This window comes from Pholcus phalangioides, unplaced genomic scaffold, assembly GCF_987345545.1.
Source record: "Pholcus phalangioides strain wild (caught in Gottingen) unplaced genomic scaffold, Ppha-v1.0 ptg000028l_1, whole genome shotgun sequence".
Lineage (NCBI taxonomy): Eukaryota > Metazoa > Arthropoda > Arachnida > Araneae > Pholcidae > Pholcus > Pholcus phalangioides.
In genome coordinates, this window is record NW_028301618.1 from 4334337 (window position 1) to 4352444 (window position 18108).

The 18108-nt window shown below is 41.1% G+C and overlaps 1 non-coding gene across 1 annotated transcript; it reads right to left on the minus strand.

Moving 5' to 3' along the window:
* Positions 1 to 4720: 4720 nt before the first annotated feature.
* On the minus strand, positions 4721 to 4882 carry LOC149067795 (U1 spliceosomal RNA). Its single transcript, XR_016195303.1, has one exon. It is a non-coding gene; the product is annotated as a U1 spliceosomal RNA (small nuclear RNA).
* Positions 4883 to 18108: the final 13226 nt, after the last annotated feature.

Below are 18108 nucleotides of genomic sequence, written 5' to 3' on the forward strand. Positions count from 1 at the left end.
AGCGGGTCTCTCGCGCCTTTTCCGACTAGAGTTATCGTCGTTATCAGTCGTCTTCTTAGCCGATCTAGCTGCCCGACCACGTTTCCTGGTTATCGGTTTCTCTTCAACGACAGCGTCACTCACTTTGCCAGCTTCCTCAAGAGTCACTTGTTCTGCTTCTTCTTTTATAGCTGCTCTCCACATTTCTGCATCAGATGATTCCATCGCTTCTTCGACGGTGGCGGGATCCTCGATCCGAATATCAGCATTAAACTGCGCTTCAAAGACAGCTTTGTATGACACTGGATTCCCATAAAAACTAGTACGTCTTCTTTGTCTCTTGCTTCTTCTAACATCTGGAGGTTGATTCGCAGTGGTTGTAGGCTGTTTCGAATGTCCAACCATTTGCTCTGCATGCTTCAAGTCGGGCAATGCATCCCTTAGAGAGGCTCCAGGAGGTGTCACTTGTACCTCTTGGTCATTTAGATTGATTATTAATTTACTTCCTTTCAACTGACAATCTGTTTGGCTCCTCCTGAATGGAAAAACAGTCTCATCAAACCTCACATTCTTACTGGGGAAAAATATGTCTTCGTCTACGTTCCACAACTTGTATCCCTTGCCTCCTTCAGGGTATCCAATGAAAACGCATTCTTGTGAGCGCTTTCCTAACTTTCCCTTTACTTGCGTTTTATTCATGTGCGCATACGCTTTGCAACCAAAAATTTTAAGATGACTAGTTTTGACAGGTCTTTTGGTCCAAAGTTCTTCGGGTATATCTCCCTGGATAGCTTCAGATGGGCATTTATTCCGCAAATAACTGGCGGTAACGACGGCATCTGCCCACAAGTTGTCTGGAACCTTCGAGTCTAGAAGAAGACATCTGGTCATGTCGAACAGGGTGTGATTCATTTTCTCGGCTACCCCATTCTGCTCTGGAGTTCTAGGGACCGTGAGCTGCCTCGATATTCCATTCTTGTTCAAAAAATCGTCAAATTCACGACTGATATATTCCCCTCCATTGTCGCTTCGTAGAGTAGCGATTTTAACTCCATGGAAATTTTCAACAGTCTTTTTGAACTCAATAAATTTTTCGAGGACTTGACATTTGGATTTCATAGGCTTCACTACTGCATACCTTGAGTAGTCGTCAACAAAAGTGACAATATACCTTGACCCTCCTTTAGATGTAGGCAAGATAGGTCCTGTGACATCACTATGAATGAGCTGAAGTGGCCTCGATGCACGTTTGGTCTCTCCTTTAGGGAAAGGAATTTTTCTCATCTTTCCAAGGACACAAGTAGAGCAAATATTTCCATCTTCCATTGCTTCTGCACAACTAATGACAGTGTCATCCTGCTTCATGAGCTTCTTCACTGCATTCAAATGAAAATGTCCTAAGCGTCGGTGGATAAGATCCTCATGCCTTGAGATATGCGCTTTATAAGTCCTCGCTTCTTCAACCTTATAAAGTCTCCCACTTCTATATGCAGTAAGGATTACTCTATTTCTTTCATTAGGATCCTTGACGATGGCCTTTTTCTGGCTATGTGTCCCCAAACACCACAGGAAAAACACCGAATTCTTCTCTCATTATTTCTGGAGTATCTCCCTGATTGTACGCGAGTTTTTCCTATATCGTCAGTTTTAAGAGCTCTATCACCCACAGCTACGCAATTCGTTTGCGTATAGTCACGCAGTAACTTCTTCTCTTCCACAATCAGACGCGATTTTACCATTTTTGTGGACAGTTCGTTCTCATCACGCTCCAAGTTCAGTATCAGACCTTCGTACTCTTTGGGTAGACCCATTAATATCACAAGAGCGACTTCTCTGTCAGTGAAACCATATCCACAGGACGCTACCTTTCGATGTAAGTCCATCAATCTTCCCAAGTATGCACTTACGCATTCGTCAGGCCTCATCGACACATTAAAAAAGTCTCTAAGAAGCTGCAGTGCGTGTAATAATCCGAACTTCGTGTGAATGTCCCTCAAGGATGCCCAAGCGTCCCTCGCTCTCGCACAGTCCGCGATATCGTCTAAAAAGTCGTCTTCGACCACTAAAAACAGAAACGTGAGGGCCCTTTCATTGGTTTTCCTCTCGTCCTCCCTCAGTTCTGGTCCGTATCCGGGTTCTATGGCATCCCAGCAGTCTTTCTGCACCAGTGCGGCGCGCGTTCGTATACTCCACGCGTTGTAATTGTCCCTATTGAGCTTTGGAATCTTCAATTCCTCCATCTCTGTTAGGCTTAGTTCCGCGCGTGTAGAATTTTTTTTTCAATCCTTTGTGAAATTAGATTTAACTTATCTACTTCCCACTTACCGATGAAACGTCTATCCAGGAGCCTTCGTGCTGATAACGTGTTGCGAAACAACGGGGTGGGTGGACTGGATACATCGTGTAAGTGAAATACACTAGTCACACAAGGAAACGCACGTCCTTCGTCATCACACTTTATTTACGGGAGACATTCTACTTAACATGTTGCCAAAGGGAGAACTACAATACTCTTCATGCTTTTGGCATAACCCGCCATTATAAAGGCTTCACATTTATATCGTAACAGAATAAACATCAGACAAGACTTGGACATACCTCACATATTCACATACATTAAGAAATTAAACAATGAACAATTCGAGCGAATGTTTAGTTCCCTATTCGAACATCTGAGGGAAATTGTTGACTATGATGCTGACTGCTTAAGGAAATATAGGAGGCCCAAACAAATTGGGCGCCTTACATGGGAGAATTTGTAAAGATGCTTTCTTCTACAAATCTCATTGTATACATACTATTTTAATACTTAAATTCTCTCATTCAATTGTATATACTCACATTACTTGCATACTATGTTATATCTATCCACTTTTGACATTTATTCGCATCTATTCGATTTGTATCTTCTCATTATTGAATTTTGTATATACACATATATTTCCCAATTGAACTTGACCTGCATATGATGTACATTTGAAAAAGGTGTAAAAAAAAAAGAGCGAGAAGACTCTTTTTGAACTTTGGATTGTTTTGCTTATACATAAAATTTGTCAGTAGTAAATCCCCATTAATTTCTGATGCACTGAGTTGAAACAGAACTTTATTACCTGTATTGCATTTTTGATGTTACAGCTGGGGTTTTTGCGTCACGACTCCCATGTGATGTTTTTTCCCCCATTCCACTTCGAATATATGTTGCTAGCTGCAGATTGTGTGACCTGCTTCTGTGATGACATTTGCCTGCTTATAGCCAGATCATGACTTTTCATCAATTTGACCAGTTCTTTTTACATACACTGCACATTCATGCAAACACATATCTATCTCTAAACATGTACACATTTTCTTCTTCACAGGCCTTCTTGGCCAGTTTTTATGCCGGCAGTTGGCCCTCGCGGGCTGGGAATCGGCTTAAAGTTCAATTCTGGTCTGGACAGCTAAGACACCGGTTGAACGGCGAATTAAGTTCCATTCAGCTCAGCTCGCGGTAGGGGACGGTTGTGTATTTCTCTCGCTCCAATTTTGAGGTGAGTCACTTAAATTTGTGCGCTTATCATAATGGTTAGGTTTTGCCCCGCTGAAGGCGGCAATGTAGTTGATAAATTTGTGCATATTCGTGATAATTTTACCGAACTTTTGGGGGGGGGATATTAGTGATTTTTTGGAAATAGTCGAACCCTGGCTAGTTTATTTTTTCGATAAACAAACGGATCTAGGAGCCCTCGAGGAGGCAGCATGTAATACGTCCGAATTTTTCGATACCCTTCTTGTAAAATATAGCGACTATGCGAATAGTGATGAGGATTTCAGAACCGAGAGAGCAGCTCCCTTCGTATCGGGCTGTGCGAGTTTTTTAAAAAGATCAAAGAAAACCCTTGTTGCCATATTATGGCCTTGTATTTTCGTAAATCACCCCAAATTGACAAATCTCCGGAAAGTATTGCTAAAAGGAAAAGACCCAATCTCTCGACAAAAAAACGACCGCATTCGCCATTGCTTCAGACGACAGTTCTTAGGACTCCATTGTAAGTTTCTATGAGCAAGATGCCCCCCCCCCCAGTCCACGCGCCGTTAAAACCCAAAACGGCTCGTTCCCTAGGGAACCACGGTAACCATAGTAAACGTTCGGAAAGTGACTGTTGAGACCCAAAAACAATTGTTGCCCTACGGTTTTTTGCCCCGCTCTGACGAAATTTTAAAGTAACCTATCGTTCAAGTCGGGTTCAATTTGGTATATATGCAAAATTTTACGACGATCGATCTAAAATTGTAGATTTGTATAGAGAACACACACACAAGTTGAAAATCAATTATATATATATGTATAGCGTCCAGATCTTATTTATGTTTCCATTTCTCGTGTTTCATATTGTTTTCTATGCTGGCGATTTTTTTCCCCCGTAATGTGTCTAACGGCCTTGGCGATTTTTGATAGGGTCGACGGACATGTTTGGCGCTAAATTCGCCAGGATGATATAATGTATATTCATATTATGAATTTGACATAATCATCGTGTCGTTCAAGTCTATCTCCGCCTATGATCACAAAATTCTACTTCAATGGTTCTCAACGCAGTTTCGACTCGCGGAACCCTTTCTGGTATATAATTTCTATGGCGTAGCCCCGTATATGGGCGTATTTTCTATTTATTAATCAAAGTTACCGATTTCAACTATTTCAAAGCGTATAAAAATTGGTAATTAGCCCTTCAATTAATTTTCTACTTGTTCCGATAAGGAGAGGTCAGCGCGAACGCTAACCCCGCTACCAAAAATTATGCGCCCCAAGCAATCGCAATTTGCGAATGTGGCGGGATTCAGCCAACCGAAGTGCAATGGAAGGCCTCGTCCCGGGAGAGCCGCCTTCTTGATCACGGCATCTCCAGCGCCAGGTAAGTATGCTCGGAGCTGAGCTGAGCTGAATGGAACTTGATTCGCCGGTCCCGCGGCACAATTTTTGATGGCCGTTCTACCGGTCTTAGCAGTGGGCACAAGAAGTACTTGGCCTATTTTGTTGTGTAAAAGTGTGTGTGATGAATAGTGTGTGTAGCTGTATGTGTAGAAATTTAAGTCAAAATCGGGACTCTAAGCTCGTTTAACAGATTACTTCAGGCAAAATGCCATATCCACAACTGAAAGAGAATTATCATGAGTCACTATAATTATGCACTATAAATGGTCATGCTTTTCCTCAGAGAAGGTAGGTGTCAGCGCGCCATTTGTTGGGCTGATTTGGGGGGAGAGGGGTGGTTTTTTTTTTTTTTTTTGGTTTTTTTTTTTTAAGTTTCGTGAGGTGGTCTCGGTCCAGGCACATTTTATTCTTGCGTTGACACAGTTTTTCAACGCAGCCAGCACAGTTCATGTGTGTTTGTTATTCACTGTGTCCACAGATATTGAGCGTTAGCACGTTTGTCCATTTTCCCCCATGGGGAACGGTTCCTGTGCCTGCCTTTGTGCATTTTAGTTTCTTCGCTGGGAGGTTTCTATGCCACCTCCCTAGCGGTACTCGAAAGATATTTGTTCTCTTTGAGTTCTCAGAGAATATTTGTTCTTTTTTCGCATTTCAGATCAGTGTCATTTCATTGACGCTGATTTTTTTCACATCTTTTTCCTCACAATAAGGAGCCCGGCAATGATGCAATCTCCATTGACCAAGTGCAAGGCTCTACTTGATTGCGGTACTCAGTATCAGTAGGAATTTTGACTCCACAACGCTTAGGCCTCCACCAGGCGATGGCAAGTCTTCCTATATTTCATTTTCCAGTTGTTTCATTTCATTTCAGTTCATTTCTCGGTTGTTTTTGGCAATTGGCACTTGAACATGTTCTGTGGTTTCCGTACACGCTTCACCAAATGAGCCGGGAGCGAGATCCGGTGGACAGGGTCAGTATGGCCAGTTTGGGGGCCAGTTTCCTCAGCATGAAGGGATAGTATGTTTCTTCGCCATGGTTTTTATATTAAATGCAGTTTAAAACGAAAAAATTGGAAGGAGTAATAAATGAATAATGAAACGTGTATTTACACTATTTACAATATATACAATTTGTACATTTACCACGGGCGAAAGAGAACATTCTGCGGCCGTCCATACCTGAGGATGACCGCTGGATTATAATCCACAATTTCAGATAGATGTCGATACTCTGAGTTTCTGATGATTTCATATTGAGACTCAGCGAGTTTCCTTATGTGATCAAGATACGTATTCGTGCATAGATCCCTTCTCAAATCTGCGTTCCTCATGAACCAACGGGCTCTTGTAAATTTTCGATAGCTTTTGTTTTCGAAGATTTGAAGTGTGTGTACATTTTTCTTTGTGGCGAATGCCCAAACTGGGGCAGCATAGGTGATAATAGGCCTAATTACTGATTTGTACAAGTACATTTTGTTTTTCAGTGAGAGGCCGCTCTTGGGAAAAAAGATTTTATTGAGCATGCCTAGGTTCTTTGTTGCTTTCATACGGACATACTCAGTGTGTGCTTTAAAATTCAGTTTTCTATCAAAGAATACCCCAAGATATTTGATCTGGGGCTTCGGTGCAAGTCTGGCGTTTCCTAGGACAATAAGGTGATTAGGTCCCGTTGGTGGGTTGTGTCTCTTGTGAAAACATATGAAGTTGCATTTTTCATGGTTGAGGGCAATATCGGAGTCTATGCAATATTTCTCTATCTCGTCCACTGTCTCTTGAAGATTTTCAAAAGCTTTTTGAGGGTCTCTGCAGTTAGTTGAAATTAGCACATCGTCGGCGTACTGACTGATGATGCCCCGTTGAGGCGAGGGGAAATCATTCACGTACAGAGAGAAGAGTTGGGGGCCCAGAACGCTTCCCTGCGGGACAGACGCTCGAACTGGTCTTAAAGTAGATAATGCATCCCCAATCTGGACTCTGAAGTGACGTTCATTAAGGTAATTTTTGATGAAATAGAAAAATTTTGGTGGGAAATTCATATTAATTAGTTTGAACAGGAGCGTGCTGTGATTGGTCCGATCAAACGCCCGCGAGAAATCGAGAGCCAATGAACAGACGTATTCTTTGTAGTTTACGGAATCCATTAGAAATTCTGTCGTACGTAGGAGCTGCGTAATACAAGAGTGTTCTTTTCGAAATCCATGCTGCTCCGCACGAATCACTGAATTATTGTTGCAGAAATTATTTAATCTTTTAATGTAAATTCTTTCAAATAATTTGCTCAGGTTCGAAAGAAGGCTGATCGGGCGAAAATTTTGTGGGAAAAGGGGATCAGAGTTAGGTTTGTGAATTGCTTTTATTATTGCTGTTTTCCAGCAGCTTGGGAAGTAGTTAATTTTGATCATGGCATTGAAGATGTTGACCAATGAATTTCTGATTGAAACGGGGAGAGCTTTTATTGCAAGATTAGAAATTTTATCGTGCCCTGGGGCTTTTTTTGTTTTCAGGAGTTTTATGATCTCGTTTAATTCGGTGATTGACGTGAGCGGAACATCATGTGTCTCAGAAAGGGGAGGGGGATTATTTCTCATGAATTCATCAATTGTATCACGAATGTTTTCTTGTGTTTCGTCGTCTTGTAGTCCGTTTGGAGCAAACTGTTGCTCGAATGTGTCCGCAAAGGATTCTGCAATTTCCGGGGGGGTGAAAACAATTCTCCCATTTTTCCCGTGAATACGGTTGATAATATTTCCCCTTGGTTTGCAAATTTTTAGGGCCTTCCACACGGACCCGTCTGCTATGTTCACTTCCTCCATGAAGTAATTGAACCTTTCGTGGTTGTATGCTCTTATTTCTGCCCTGATTTCTCTTTCCATCTGGGTCAATCTTATTTTATCGTCTCTCTGTCTGAATCGCTGCCATTTTTTTCTGACTTTGTTTTTTTCCCTAATTTTAGTGAGCAACTCTCTGGAGAGGCCGTACTGGTGTTCGCTTACCTTTATTTTGTTCGTACAGCGGTAGATGGCATTGTTGACTGTTTCTGTGATAAGCGAGATGCTCTCATCGATGATGGCTACTGACGGATCATTAATCGATATTTCAGGAAACTCTGTGAGTTCATTAGAAAAATTAACCCAATCAGTTTTGTAAATAAAAGGGATTTTTCTTGAGATAAGGAAATCTATCTTAATTAGTATAGGGTTATGAGAAGAGTCGACAAGCTCAGGGGAGGAAATAGAGATGGCAGAATCGATGTTTTTTGCAAGAGCAAAATCGATGACAGAGGAAAGATGCAAAGAAAAGGAAGGGAAGTGGGTGGCTTTTTTAGTAGCAATGATATCAACAACATTATTTTGGCAGAAGTGGTAGAGTGCAGTGGCTTTAGTTTGATTATATCTGCAGTTCCATGCCTTATGATGCAGATTCCAGTCACCAGCAATTATTGTGGGAGTGTTTGTATTAAATATGTGGGAGAGGAGATTAAGATCAAGATTGTTATTCGGAGGCTTGTAAATGGAAACGAGGTTAATATTAGCGTTATTAACATGAATAGTTATCCCTACCGCTTCCATAGAATTAGAGTCAATAAGATCCAGGGGATTAAATGGTATATTATTGCGGATGAACGCTGCCACGCCCCCTCCACGATTGTGCAATCGGTCACGCCTTATGCATTGATAACCAGGAATTTTTATCTTTGTGCTTGGGATCAACCAGGTCTCTTGGCAGAGAAAAACATCCACATTATGTTCAAAGAGGGCTTCTGTTAGTTCTCCAATACTTGGTTTTAAGCTGGTTGCGTTCCAAGAAAAAATTGTTAAAGGTCTTGGAGGCGTAAGATCCGTGTTTCGGTTTTGATTACTAATTGTTGTTATTTTTTGATAGGAAGTCTAGCACTTCAGTTAGGCTTCGGAAGATTTCCGAAAGTTTGTTTTCTACCTCTATGGGAGGTTTGACAAGATTAGTGATTTTTTGTGTTGAGAGAAGTATTGATTTGATTTCATAATTTACATTTGTTTCGTGTGGGACAAATTCAAGAGACGGGATTGGTTCCGCGACTTCTGGCTCGGTTAAGGAGGGCGGAGCCAGGTTAGTGTTTACATTGTGTAGGTTGGGTTCTTCCCTCACAAGATTTTTCTCTACCTTGGCTATCACTTCATGTAGTACCTTTTCCACTTCCTTTTTGTTTTGTTTTTCGATAGATTTTTCAAGTTCAGTTGCGTACTCATGCTGTTTTAGGGAGTATCCCTTGAAGAGAGGGTGTGGTCCTTTCTTGGTGTAATAATTGGAGATTTTTGTGAAAGCAAGAGAGTTGGGCCTTTCAGTAAGGGGCGTGAACGAGTTGCGTCTTGCTAGTGTAGGGGGAGGGGAGACCTCCATGGGGGCGTTTCCCTCTTCCTCATTTGTTTGGGTTTGCTGGCCTGGGGGTGTGCCTCTGATTATGTCGGCGAATGTTCGTAAGTTTGTGTTTCTTTGTATTTCTGGATCATTTCTTATTATCGCTGGCAGCGAAGGGATAATTAGTCTTCCTGATTCTTGCGACTGTCTTTTCAGTTTAACTGGACAGGCTCCATATGTTGAGCAATGCCTCCCATTGCACAAAAAACATTTTTTGAGATTTATGTTGCCTTTGTTTGGGCAGTCACGACCGCTGTGTAGCTGAGCGCAGAAGGCACAGCGGGGGCGTTCTCGGCAGGATATAGAGCTGTGACCGAGGCGAAGACAATTACGACATTGCAATGTATTGCGGTTGCCTTTGTACCGCTCTATTTGAACAGGAATGCTTGCTATCTCTGTGATATTAAATATGCCCTTATCTTTAAGGGCAAACTCGACGAGATAGAGCGGGTAATCGAAACCTGTACGGTAATTCTTCATACGGGAAACCTTGATTACTTCATGCCCTTGCGATAATATGTCATCCGCAATGTCGTCTGGGGGAACATTCACGGGGAGACCCCTGATAACTACCTTTAGATTTTTGTCGTTTTCCAGTTGATAGGTATAGAACCTAAAATTCTTTTCATTGCAGAATCTAGTCACCTTTCTGTAGTCGCTTTCGGAGTAAAGTTTGATCGATACCGTTGTTGGTGTTGTTTTTGCATCTGGGGGGAATTCGCATAGTTTTCTTATTTCGGCGTAATCTTTAAGCCATCTGGGTCCCCATTCTGAGAGTACTATCGGGGGAATGTTTCTATTTTTCTTTTTGTAGGAAACCGTAGAGAAACCTTCTAAATCGTCATCTTCTATGTCTCCAGCAGTGGGCGTTTCGTCAATGTTTACGTTTCTGATATTGTTTACATTATTGGAGGGGGAGGGGCCCTCGTCAGTCGATCTGCGCTCTGATTGGCTGGTTGGGTCTAATGTTGATGCTGATGGTTGTTGTTGACTTTGAGCATCAGAGGGCATTGTGGGAACGTTGTCTGTGTCAGGGAAGAGCTCGCTAGGCATTATGGGAGCCTGGTTGATGCAAGGTATTATGGGTAGGTTACTTTGTGTAAAAGATGTGGCAACGGTTTTCACAAGAGACACGAGAGGATTAGGGTTATCTCCATGGGACCGGGAGCCATCTTGCTCATAGATGGAGTCCTGAGAACTGTCGAGAAAAGCAAAGGGGAATGCGATTGATTTCTTGTCGGGAGATGGGCTCATCTCATGGGGTCTTTTCCTTTTCCTGGATTTTTCCAGTCTTTTGGCAATACTTTCAGGAGATTTGTCAATTTGAGGCGATTTACGAAAATACAAGGCCATAATATGGCAACAAGGGTCTTCTTTGATCTTCTCAAAAAACTCGCACAGTCCTGATACGAAGGGAGCTGCTGTCTCGGTCTTGAAATCCTCATCACTATTCGCATAGTCACTATTTTGCAAGAAGGGTATCGAAAAATTCGGACGTATTACATGCTGCCTCCTCGAGGGCTCCTAGATCCGTTTGTTTATCGAAGAAATATCCCAGCCAGGGTTCGACTAATTCTAAAAAATCATTAATATCCCCCTCAAAAAGTTCGGTAAAATTATCACGAATATGCACAAATTTATCAACTATATTCCCGCCTTCAGCGGGGCGGATTGCGGGACAAAACCTGACCATTATGAAAAGCGCATAATTTTAAGTGACTCACCCGAGATAAAAAGCATCAGCCGGAAATGTATCGTCAGAGCATCTGATGGAGAATGAACCCCTTCGTTGATGTTATCGATTATTCCCTGTGATCTTGCAATCATGTTCGACTCCGGTAAGTATGCTCGGATTTGGTTTGCACAATTACTCGTACACTATTACCGTAATCAATTTTTAACGGATGATTTTTTTTTTTCTAGAATAATATCGTTAATATGTTTTCGAATAAACTTTTGTCGATTTGCTCAGCATTTTGCAGATTTCGAGAAATAAAAAGAAAATTGGGATTTTACCACAATATATAAATAATTTTTATGATCCTTTCTCACAGTTGGCTCGTTTACTTTCTTATGTGTAGATGGCGCTGAGTACGCTTGTGAACTTCCCATCTGATCTTTAGGAACATGTATTTATTATGAGTTTTATTAAAATAGAGTCCTTTTTTTTGTCTCTGTAGTCGGTTTTTCTCATTGGGGGGTCTTGGGTCAATTTTAACCTAGATGGAATCGTATTTTGTTTAAAATGCCTTTGTTTTTCCATTGTAATTCATTGTAAAGAGAGGGGTATTTACGTATTTTATTAGTGAGAAATAACTCTAGAACAAAAAAGGACCTAAGATATTTGAAATAATATTTTCCCTCAACGAAATTTAGAGGAGTAAAATTGAATTTTGATGCGTGAATCACGTATCTAGATGCGTATTGGTGACACTGATGTGGACTACTTTAATAATAATAATTCTCCGTGATGGAATGAGGAATAATTTATACTTTGCCAAAGCATTCCAAGTGTTATCACAATTTATGCAATCATTTATCAATGGAGACTAAAATAAATTTGAATAATTTTTTTAAGAATTAAGTCTGCATTGATACTTTTCTTTCTTAAAGTTTACACGATTTTATATTCCCTACAATTAAGACATTATCCTTAGACATTATCAAAGTTATCTTAAAATGTGCACATATTTTTATTCTTGTAATGCCTTTTCTGTAATAAATTTTTAAAACGAAAACTACCATTGGCGTACGCCAGGGAAAGCGGGTTGGAGCTGAGATTATGGCGTCCATTGGATACAGCAGGCCGACGCATGCGATATCTTTTCTTTTTTTTTCAATACATATATCCAGTGGCAATAAGAGAAATCACCGTCTTCATCGACGTCGCAAGCCTCGTGCAGAGGCCTTGTTCTATAGGTGGTGTTGGTTAGGGTGCCCAGATAAGCGCCCGCAAAACTGGGACAAATCCCGGAAATCGTTGTTAAAAACCGAGGCATTCATTAATAATAACCGGGACATTTTCAAAACTCTCATTTGGTGAGCATTACAATGTAAAATTGCAAACTCACAATGTATTACGGAAATATTACCACAGTACTTCTGCTCAGAGGCGAGAAAACTAGTAAAACGCCGGGATGGGAGCCATGGTTGTCAGATGTCCCGTATGGACGTGATTGAAGAGCGTATGCCGTGAAGGGTGAGATGCGTTACATTATATACTCATAGATTACTAAGGAGGAAACTTAAGTGTTCTTAGTCTCATATTATAATGTTTATGCTGCTATGAACAGCCGACCTTGGGTATACGAACTTAATGATTCGTTCCGGAAATCCGTTCGTAAACCGAATTGTTCAGAAACCGAAATAGTTCCCCCAGGACTGCAACTTGGGGGGAACAGGCGGGTCTCGTGCCCCGGGCGCTGGACTCGAGGGGGCAAAAATTCCATTCTGAAACCTCTCCTTCAACATTACGAGGGGGCGTAAAAATGCACGCTGGCCCCGGTTGACCAAGCATCTAGTTGCAGCTCTGGTCCTCCCACTAAGAACGAATGTATTATTGATTAATTCGTTCCAAGGGTTCCGAATTTTAGCGTGAACTTTTTCACAGCAGTGCTTTACGCTCAAGCGCATAACATGAAACCGATTGAAATCATTGGATTAACACTGAAACGCTTTTCGCAAGAAAAGACAATCCTAACCTTACAAGATAACGCACTTATATCCCGTATCGAACCAAAGATGGGGGGGGGGGGCGCATGTCTGGTTTCTTTAATATCATCTATACGCTCTTACGAGTGAAAGTTTCCATACGAAATTTCTCTGCCTGCAAAACAATCTGGATACAATTCCTTTGAAACTGAATTGATATTTCTATAAGTCACTTGCTGCCAATCGGTATAATCAATATAATCAATAAGCATACTGCCAATAACAGCTATGAGAAATGTAGTATATACAGTTGCCCCCTTCCCTTTATTTCATTCCCTCCTTACCTGCAACTTCGAATAAAAAAAAATGTACGAAATATTCTGATTATACTTATATGAGTAAGAAACGGCATACCATATAACAAATGTTATTGTACATTATTATTATACGGAACATCGAAAAGAATAATTTTTTCTCATCTGACTCATATATTGGTAGGTACCCCCTTTGAAATCTAGAAATATTAATGACTCTTGAATTTCAGTCCAAGATGAGATGGGACTACAATGGTTCAAAATGAGTTCGGCGTCCTTTGGTTACATAAAATATTAACAAGACAGAAATATAACAGTGATGTAATAAATTCCTACCATAACATCTAACGTAGCTAAAATTGGAAAAATATTGAAAATAATTCCATTTCATTGTACTCAAGAAAAAAACCGGGACACACAGGCGTCCAGACAGGGCGAAAAATAGCGAAAAACCGGGACATCTGGCCACCCTAGACAGGGTTGTAAAATCAGGTTCGTTAGCCCAAACGCAATTTCATATAGATTTCTATGGGGAAAATCGTTTAATTCGTTTCAGGTACTGCTTTTAAAATACCAAGTAGAGCGCTATAAAAACACAGAAACTGACCGAAGGCTGAAATGAACAGCTTTAAATTTTGAGAAATTACAACAGGGGCGGCTCGAGCTTACTTGCCGCCCGGGTGCGAAGCCTCATATGCTGCCCCTAAAGGCGACCCTGGTGGGAGGCTAACAGGGCTTCAGTGTCAAGGGGACCTCTAGATCAGTGTTTCTCAACCTCCGGGCCGCGACCCAGCACCGGGCCGTAAGCCTAGTAGCAGTGGCGTCGGAGCCGGGGGTGCTGTGGGTGCTCGAGCACCCACACTCTCTTGTAGAACGGGGCAGAGCACCCACAGAATTGATTCAGGAATAAAAACCTCCAATATAGATTTCTGATTTTTTTTCTCCGTACGTATCGAACACGAAGAAAAAAAAAAAAAAATTAAAGGACAAACTGCCTGTTTTTCCTCTCTATGAGTCTTGAATCTTGCTGGAGCCCCCGCTGCCATCACAATTGATAGAGCCTTTAGGCGCTGATACAGCAAGCATTTTACTGTAGTGTTTCCCCCCCCCTCCCCCCGCTTTTTCACATTTCTGCTTGTGCCCCTTTCCCTGTTTTTCCTAAGGCTGCCGGCACACTACGGTTCGGCTGGCGCGGTTGATCTTATCAGCAACCGTAGAATTTTGCGTGAAACACACACTGCTGTTAGCAACCGGGTTTTTTTTATTTTTTAATGTCACGTGACATCTCGGGGTTGGCTAAATTTTTTTCGCCAAGCTGAAGTTGGCTCCAGTTAGCATGCAAATTTGTGCTCATAAGCTGCATTGCAGTAAAACCCCCTCTTTACGGATACTCCCTGTTTTACGGACAAATAGTAATTTAGTTGTATAATATATGAAAGTATGAATTTCAAACCTCTTTTTAACGGTCACCCATTTTACATGGATTTACTTTTTTTGTCCTGTCCGTGTTCACAAAAAGGAGGGGTTTTACTGTATATACTAATAAAAATATTCATGTAATGAAATTTAATTTTCTGTAACAATATTTGCCGTTTGAAATTAATTCAGAGTTGAAGAAAGACGGCCTACAAGTTGACCCATTTTTGATGCTTTTACGATTCGTGACCAAATCGCACAAATTTTTTTATATATGATGACTTAAAGACCAGTCGCAGTCCAGGCTCTGTCCCTGATGGGATGTAAGCCATTTACCCTGAAGGGTTGGACCACGCTTATATATATATGATGACTGGAATCATCATAATTAATTTAAATAACGTATATTAAAAACTATTTAAATAACATATTTTTGAAGTTTAAAAAAATTGGCCATGAATTTAGCACGTTTTTCTTTGTAATTAAAGTAAATTTCCAATTAATTAAATTTCTAATTAATGGAAATTAAGCACAATAATTGTAATTTTGGGAAACCCCATATGTCCAAAAGAAAAAGTCAAGGAAAAAATTATTTTCTCCTATTTAAAAAAAATATATATTTCTTTTGATGGTCAGGAAAAAAAAAATTCAGATAGGAATCGGAATGAAATTTCTGAAAATTTCAGTGTTTTAAAATCTGTAAAAAAATCAAATTTTAAAAAACATTATGATACAACATTATGAAGGGTCGTCTTAAGAGTATTATGGGCCCCCCGGGACAAGTGGTTTTTAGGAGGCCCTACATGGTAAATCCTTTAAAATTTCAATCGGATCTCATTTTTGGGAGGCCCCTCTTCTCTTGAGGCACCCGGGCCGTGCTCGGGTGGGCCCATGCGTTAAGACGGCACTGACTGATGCCCGAACTCCGAGCCAGACAGGAGCGCAAATGTTAATACAAATACAAATACAACGCCACAACAGGCAAATTGCCCAACGAGGTGGCTGACTTAAGAACATCATGGATCCCTGAGCCCCTACCTACTACTGCTACACCACACATGCACCCCCCCCGCCCCCGCGGCACCCCCCAACGAATCGGTACATGCGGGAATGTGCGTGTACGTGTAGTGCAACCTGACGTAAAGTTTGTTTCTGTGTAATGCTTGTTATGTGTAGTGCTGTCATCTGCCCCAGTTTTACAAACTATGAGTGAAGTGTTATGGTTGAATGATTTACCGTTGTAGGACTGTTGCTCTCTGTGGCGAGACTTTTTAACGGGGAGATCGGCTCGCATTTGCGCCTTGAAGTTGGGAACCACAGAAAACCAACTTCAGCCGACCACCACTGTGGGGTTCGAACCCGGATCCTCGCATCACGAGTCCGGCACTATAACCACTCGACCACCACAGCGGCTCATCTCTCCTTCAATATTAAAAGGGGGCGCCAAAATGCGTGCTTGCCCCGGCTGACCACGCATGTCGTTGTGGCCGTGTACATCAGTATGTATGTTGCAGGGTTTAAGGTACACACAGGGCCGCAGCTGAATACTTTTTTAACTGGAGCTAGCAAGCTTTTGGCGTCCCCGTATAAGGAAAGGTTAGAAGGAGTGGTGTTAAAGGGGCAATTCGGCGCCCCCTTTAGTTCAGCACTCGATACAGTGGACCCGCTCTCCCTAGTTGTGGCTTTGTGTGTGTATGTAAATTAAAAACTGCTTGGAAAGAACGGTAGGTGTGAAAATTGCCTTAGTGCACTCTTCTATATTACCCGCATACAACGTTTTGCCTAGATCAGCGGTTCTCAATCTTTTTTGACCCACGGAGCCCTTTCCAGTATATAATTTCTATGGCGGAGCCCCGTAGGCCTATTTTTTATTTATTCATCAAAGTTACTGATTTATTTTTATTCAAAAATATTAATAATTATTTTTTTCAAATTTACTGGTTCTTTTTTTATTTTCCTCGAGGGCCGCGGAGCCCTTGGGAGTTCACACGGAGCACCGGTTGAGAACCGCTGGCCTAGATGGGGTTTTTTTTCATTGCAAAAACAACAGATAGACAGCCACATTCATATACGATACAAAAATAAATACCAAAAAGACAGAATAATGAAAGCAAAACACACACACAATGCAGCTCTTAGGGACATATTTCATCCCCGGTTCATACTTAGGCTTTTAATAAATGTTTCAAAAGTTTGATATGGAGAATTTGCAAATATAAAAATATATTCCTTCAGATGTCTGATTATTTTTACTTCTAATTTTTTATGAATTTATTATAAATGGTTGGGCCCCGTGGTAATTTGTACTCTTTTGGATGAGGTAACTAGTTGGTTTTTTGCTAAAACGTTATAATCGGGATCCAATGCATTTCATTCAAGTGTTCTAAAATATACATCTCGGTTTTAGCGTAATCACGTTAGTTTATGAATGTCATTATAACCGAGTTTCAATGTATGCTCATGTAAGAAAGCAAAAAAAATTTCACTAGTTAGAAAAATTTAATTTTTTCTTCATTGGTTTTTTTTATTGTTATCAGTGCAAAAGCGCCAAACAAAGAATTAGTTTCCGTCGCATGGAACTTCACCATACTGTTCCTCGAATTTGTCTTCTCCTCTCATTTTTTTATGGCAGCCTGAGAAGGGGAGCAATTCCTTTGTCCAGTGCATCGAAATCCCGATTAGGGGTTAAAAGCGGACGAGACATATGCGGACATGTCGGAAATCGGGACATATGCGGACATTTTATATTTACCAATAATCAAACGTTACTGGCGAGTAATTCTGGCGATTTTTAAGGTACGTTCTCTGGTCGCGATCGGGTCAAAATCGGACATTATATGTTAACCGATAATTTAACACTTATTGGCGAATGATTCTGGCGATTTTTCGAGCTACATTTTCTAAATGTGTTGAATGGGGGGGGGGGAGAATAAGTTCCTGGAAAGTTTGAAGAAGAATCAATACATGTCGGCTGCCGACCCCATGGGAGATTGTACTATGAAGAAGAATGAATTGACTGAGAGCTGGGAGGATGATTAGAGTCAATTGTTGCCTTGTTTTCTTCTGAGAAACGTCGTCTTCTAACATTGCCGTCCGTACCTCCAAATACGACTCTTAGCCAGCCCATGGATAAAAAAGTAATTTTAAAACTTTGAGAAGGTTTAAATCAAAGGACTTTTAAGAAGGTGTTTTGCAATAATCTCTGCCTCAGAATTAACAATCGCTGACTTCTGCAAACATAACTTAATACACTACATTCCCCTTAATTTTTATTCATGAAGCTTTGCAAAAAGTGACTTACATAGGGACGCCGTTATCAGACACGGGGCCATCTCAAAAATTTCGAGGCATCAAAAATGTTTAGGATACCCTTAGCCCCGATTTTATATATTTTGTGGGGGGGGGGGGGGAGATCATCAGCTATTATTTCAGGATATG